At 32.9% G+C, this 6,955-nt stretch overlaps 1 pseudogene; it reads right to left on the minus strand.

Annotated features, from left to right (window-relative positions):
• Positions 1-3,871: 3,871 nt before the first annotated feature.
• LOC120156016 lies at positions 3,872-5,040 on the minus strand (annotated as a pseudogene).
• Between the last annotated feature and the right edge of the window lie 1,915 nt (positions 5,041-6,955).

Genomic DNA, 6,955 nt, shown 5'->3' on the forward strand with positions numbered 1-6,955 from the left:
AAGGTTTTGGGATGAGTTTATTAAGAAATAAAAGAAAGAGGGCCTATAGTTTAAATTTCCCATTTTTCAAATCAAGAGCTAAAGCACCTTATTTTCTATGATATCAACGTGAACCACTCCCCTATTTTCCTCACCAAACACTCTTTCTCTTTTCTTCATTTTCTCTCTTTATCTTCATCTTCCCAAGTAAAGCAAGGTTGATGATTTAAGGATTTCAACACCAAGTTGGGTCTAGATAAGGTAAGAATTATAATCATCCTTTCAAGAGCTTCAATTTAAGCGCTATATTCTTAGTTTTAAGCTTTGAACAAAAAAATTGATTAGTGGGGGTTTAAGGACCTAGGAGATTCTAACTTGTTTTGGGGGTAAGACGGAAGTTAGAAAGTGTTTTTAGATTCATAAATGTCCCATAAACAAGCTAGTAACACAATTTCTATGTTATGTTAGTGAAAGAGGTTGGAGAAAGTTCCAAAGCAAAGGGGTAAGGAGAAGTTAACTCTTGGGTGAATTGGAACGTTTTCCAGCTACCAAGACCTTAAGGTAACACCCTTCTAACCTTGTTAAACTATTTGTAAGCCTTTTTATGAATTGGTGTAGTTTGCATTAGTTATTAAAGGTTAAGCGCATGTTTATGATAAATCATAGATTTATATGTTCCTAAGTTTTAGTATGACTTGTTATGACTTTAATAAACTCAAATAAGATACTAATAATGTTTTGGAAACTTCTTAGGGCCTCTAGGATGCTTTGGAAAGGATTTAATATGCCCAAACATGGCATATTCGAGTATCATATCGATATTGTTCTTATGCAAGGCATAAATCTAAGAAATTTAAGGCAACAATATCGATACTTATGTATAGAGTATCAACACTATAGGCTCGGTCTCGATACCTGAAGGAGAGGTTTCGAAATCGATTTTCCAGAGGCCAATTTTGGTAACGATACTCATGGGAGTATAGGTACCAAGGATTACGTAGCTATACTCCCCATAAAGATACTGCCCCCTTTTCTCACAGTTTATTTTAAGTTATCGATATAAATACTATAATGGGAGTATAGATACTCCCGAGTCATTATCAATACTGATGGTCAATAACGATACTATCTCAGTTTCTAAAGTAAGAAATTATGGGGATTTTAGAGACAGTGGAAGAACCCAAACAACTCTTAAATCCTCTAATAAGACATCAAGTGAAAATGATACTAACAATATGATATTTCATTTAGAAACCCAATAAGTTATGGAATCATAAGATTTTCCTTGTATGGTGTTAGGGAAATGAGTCAGACACCCGAACCCCTCTAGAAAACAGAGTAACGGTTGTATGCTAAGTTTTGGCTAACTCTAAGATAGTACACTAGGAACTTCTTTTCTAACTGGGTGTAGATGCTCCAAGGCTCGACGAAGCAAGTTAACAAGGTGTACATTTCCGATGTAGAATTCTGGATTTTCCACCCTAGGTAGGATAAAAAGGTGCTTGAGCTCCGAGATGTAGCCCCTCAGCCACACCATGATGCCTACCTCTTTATGTATGATTTAGCTAGCATACTCGTATCCTAATATTTATTTTATAAGTATGTGAAATAGAATATGCATATAATATAGGTTGGTTATTAGTGTGGCACTGAGTTTGTGAGCTCGGCGTTCGAAATTTGCTTTCATGCGCAAGATAGTAGCAGGAGCTTTTGGAGGAGCCATCACCTAGACCATTTCTTTTGAGTACGTCTCCGCTTATTATTTAGTGGGCATGTACTGTATATGGACCCTTATATGTCGAGTCAGAATGATATGTATGAATATTTTGTAAATTTACATTTAAGTCATTTTATGGGATCCCATATTAGTAAAACAAGTATTATGTATTTATTTTATTGTTTATTTCAATATATGGATTTAAGTGAATGAATATGTTGTTTTAAAAAAGAAATTGGGTTAGCCACTCAATTGGGCTCGAAACGATCAACCGAAAATCGCTAAGAGGGGTTGAATTGGCCTTTAAATATTTTTGGAAGCAATAAATATAAATGATTTGGCACAACGATTTATAGTGGTTTGACTTTTCAACCAAGTCTACATCCACTGCCTTAGCTCCACACTAAGGATTTTCTAACAAATTTAGTAATTTGTTATTACCTTTCTAGTATAAGGTGTAACCTTTACAACTCTCTAGTTTTCTAAGGTTAAACTAGAACCACTCCCCTTTTACAAGGTTTGATTTGGGTAAACAAGAATACCTCACTAGGTAGGTGTTTACAAATATTTAAGCTTACAAAGATATTCAATAAGGCTCAATACACTATATACAAGAGAAAATGAAAATAAGAATGAAAAACTCTTTTCTCTTGATTTTTAAGCTTAATTAGGTATAGTAACCTTCTTCAAGTGTCCTTGGAGTATTTTTATTGTGTGTAATGAGTTGCTAGCCGTTTAAGACCGTTGGAAAGCTTTAAAAACATGCAATAAAGGCCACCTGCACATGCAATTTCGAAACTTTGTGAAAGTACCAAAACTTTGGAAACACATTGTTCTTGAAAGTTTCGAAATTTTGATGAAAGTTTTGAAATTCCTACTTAAAAATATTACTGTTAAAGAAAATCGGTTCGTTAAAACAATTTATGGGTGCAAAGTTTCCAAACTATAAACAGTACTCGTAGGGATGGGCATGGATCGGGTTTTTGGTCCACCCGACCCGACCCGAAAACAAGAGAGCCCTCCACCCGAGACCCGACCCGACCAAAACAAGATTTCACCCGACCCGACCAGACCCGAAATAATAAAAAAATTATTTTATTCAATAAAAACAGTGACTTAATTGAAAAAAATATATAGAGAGGGATATTATTGTAATTATCCCTAAAAATATAGGGTAAAATTATATATATTTTTCGGGTCGGGTCGGAATTTTTTCACCCTAAACCCAAACCCGACCCGACCACGATTTTTTTTAGAAAAATCCGACCCGATCGGATCGGGTCGAGTTTAAATGTCCATCCCTAGGTACTCGTGTATGAACAGTATCATGAACAGTGTCATATAGTGACTGAATAGTATTTTTCATATTTAAAAAGCTTTAAACATATTGTAATTAACTCGAAAATATTTCAGATATATAAAGCAATTAAGAACACATATTTTTCAAGTTATTTTGGACTTTGAATTATTTTTGAAATATTTGATTAAGTCCAAAATAAATTTTACAAATATTTGTTATATCAAAAGATAAGTTCAATACACTCTGGTGGTCCGTGTGACGTAATAGTCCATCGATCTTCGGATCGTACTGGATTAAGACGTTACATCCCAAGAGTTAAACCTCTAACATTTCCCAATTCTTGAACAAAATATTTTCGAGTCCGGTGATAAAAAAATCGTTTAAAGGATTAAAATATTAATTTTAAGTAATGGAAACGGTGACATATTCTATTAAGTTCATCGAATCAAATGATAATTGAATATGGGATTAAAAATGAAATCTATTAGTTCATCATCTAAAAATGAATTATTTAAAAGACCCGAAATGTTATCATTTAAATTACTAAGGTTTTTTAAGGGTGGAATTGAAAAAAAGGCAGGGTGTAATTGAAAAAAAGGCAAACGTTAATGATTCTTTTTAATATTGTGCCTAACATCGATGAAAACAAGCTCTGTATATATGCACACCCAAAGAGACATGTCAAGGAAATAAATAATAATATTTGATTTGTGGCAACAAATTCCACTAATTATTGCATACATCAGTGACACTAATGATTCACATTGGAATCAATAATAATTATGGAGGAAACTTAGTTATACATTTTGGTGGCGGAAGAAGTATACATACAATACAAGGTCTTCTGGTATAGGCAATTTCAGAAAAAGATGGATTCAAGCAGGTAAAAGAACCCTTCTACCATCTAGGATATACAAGTACATAGCGAGACAAACTGTGACGATAACCGATGATTCCGTGCTGATGTATCGGATGACGGCGAGTCCCTTCTCGATAACTTCCTCATGGACAACACGAACGCTTCTTTTCAAGCCCTGTGAAAGCTTCCATAACAGAAACACAGCTATGGATCTTATTGTTTGGAGGGTAACCCTCCCGTCACATCTAGCACAAACTTCCTACTCCTTGGAACTGCCCATGTGGATGAGACCTTATCGCCCACCCATTGTTCACTCCTTCGACAAACGCTCCGTTATCAAAACCGTCTCTCGTGCCACTGGCATTAACATCGCCATTATTGACGGTTGCACGAGTAGAGCCCGAGTTTGAACTCGTCAAAACTTGATGAGACGTTCTCACCAGCGTTTTGACGACACCATTACAAACAGAAACCAAGAGGTCTGTGACTTTGCTTTGATGGTTTGGATTGGTCATCCCGGCTAACATTTCATCGTAAGAGTTGATGTTCATGGACTTGTCCATATAGACCACAACAGCGGTGCTTACAAGTCTCTGTATGCAATCAGCCATTAGCTCTTTACATTTGTCTTCGTAAACCCATTTGGGCACATCGGATGACCCACCATTTTGTCCACCATTGGAGCAAAATCCCAGCACGAGATTCCTAGCAAAGCTACCAACAACAACAGATACAAAACCAGTCCCAGAATCAGAAAAAAAAATAAAAATAAACCTATCCAATACCTTATCGGTCAAGCTTGAATTTTCCAATTCAGAAACATTCCCTGATTCTTGCTTATAGCCTCTGGAAACACCTACTGTTAAAGCCTGAGCAGTACTAATTAAAGACAGAAAAATCATCCGAACTAACGATCTTTTATATTTGCTTTAAACTGTTTAGAAACTCCTTCGGGTCCTTGGAGACGACATTGATTGTCTCAGCGGAATCCGAGATTGATTCGGATAACGAAACCAGTGCTCCGAAGAGCTTCAGAAACCTCTTCCTTTTACTCACCATGGATGGTGAATTCAACACCTTATAAGCACCATAACCAGACTCTCCACCACATATAGCTAACAACATTACCTATTTTCGCTTCCTACATGAAAATGCCAACAACTCTTCCACTGATTGCACACCCATTGACAAAAACAAAAAGAACCAAAGCCAAATGAAAATTGGACTTGCAGGAAGAAGGGAAGATCAAGTTGACAGAAACGACAACGTAATTATATTCTACCTTTTTCCATTTTTCCAGGAAGCCTGGAGTATTTTGCTTTGTTTATATAACAACTTGATTTTATTTCTTTTTTCTTTGTGAATTTAATACTTAATGGTATGACATGAACATGAATATAAAAATATTCAAATTTGGGATTTTGTTGGAGGGGTTTGGATTCATGATCTCTGCAGCTTGTTCTTGGTTTGAAATTTAAACAGATAAATCTTTAGCTTTTCTTAAGAACATTAATTAAGTAGTAGTTTAAATAATCATGTGAAAGGAAAATGAAGCCAAATTTCAATGACGAATAATTCTGATCTCAGAATTGAATAAGAAAGCTCATGACCCTTCCATCCATTTAATTTACATAGAAAAATATGAGAATACAGTCTCATGAAACAAGATCTTTTGAGAGTTAATATATATCCACCGAGGGAGAACCCCCTAATTACTTAGAAAAGTATGGGTTAAAATATACTCTCAATCCTTGTACTCTTCATATATTGAAAATTTAGACCTGTTTTTATTCTAAGAATTTAAGCTTTTTTATTTTTCTATATTTAAAAATTTAAGTTTATTGGTGTGAAAAGATAGGTTGCGGTATCCTTTCACGGTTCACTCCTTTTGGTTTAGATGAAAAATCACAACCAGTTACTTTATGTAAGAGAATGAGAGAATAGTCGAAGTGAAAATGACAGTAAATAATCGTCAAGAAAAAAAATCTGGAGGAGAATGCATGAGAGAGAGAATCTAAGCCTCTTTCTTAGGGATGTTCATATTTCGGTTAAAACCGCATTAATTGATCGAAGAGAAATTTCAATCGGTTAACGATTAATAATTTTTTCAAACTTTGGTTATCGCTTAATTCGGTTCGAAATTAACCGAATTAATCAAATTAACCAAAATTATTAAATATTTAATATATTATATATATTATTTAGCTTTAAAGGTGTTAAATCTTCAGTTTTAACTGAATTAATCGAATAAATCAAAAATAATAAATATTAATATATGATATATGATATATATTATTTATAAATTTTAGTTAATTTGGTCAACCGAACTTAGTTCGGTTCATTTAAGTTTTTGGAAAATATTCAGTTTTGGTTAACGGTTAAAGAAAAAAATTGATTAATGAATTTTGAATAATTCGGTTCGACCGGTTAACCGAATTAACAGATTGAGCACCCCTACTCTTTCTCCAATACCTTAAGGGGTTGTTTGATTCACAAAATGTAAGATTACCTTTGAGAATAAGATTATGTGAATGTCGTATTACATTGTTTAGTTTTTTTAGTATGAATGTAAGATTACAATATTGTTTAGTTGGGGAAACATAAGGTTACTTGGATATATATTTTATAAATTATCTCAACAAGTTAAACTTTGATATTAAATTATAAATATTTAAATGAAAACCTATAGAAATATTTTAATTGTCACACTATCTAAACTTTGGGAAAAATACATTTAACATGTAACTAGTATAATTAGCATATCAAACTTATATTTTTAAATAATTTTCATAAGTGTCATATTTAATATATAAAACACAATATAATATGAAAAAAATAATGTTGTGGTCTAAAGTCGACAAAGATATTATTTTTCAATGTACAAGATTCATTTTTAATAACTCAAAGTTAAATATTATTTTAAATAATTATAATTGTTTATAATAATATCATTTTCACCTATATATTGAAAATATAAATTAATTTTTACTATTAAAAGTTATTAATATTTTACTAAATTAAACTATATGTATATTATTATTATTTTTTGTAATTTTAAGTAAAACACAGAGAATAAGAATTAAGAATGACCTATATGAAA

This window comes from Hibiscus syriacus, unplaced genomic scaffold (genome assembly GCF_006381635.1).
Source record: "Hibiscus syriacus cultivar Baekdansim isolate YM2019G1 unplaced genomic scaffold, ASM638163v2 tig00111210_pilon, whole genome shotgun sequence".
In the NCBI taxonomy this organism is placed as follows: domain Eukaryota; kingdom Viridiplantae; phylum Streptophyta; class Magnoliopsida; order Malvales; family Malvaceae; genus Hibiscus; species Hibiscus syriacus.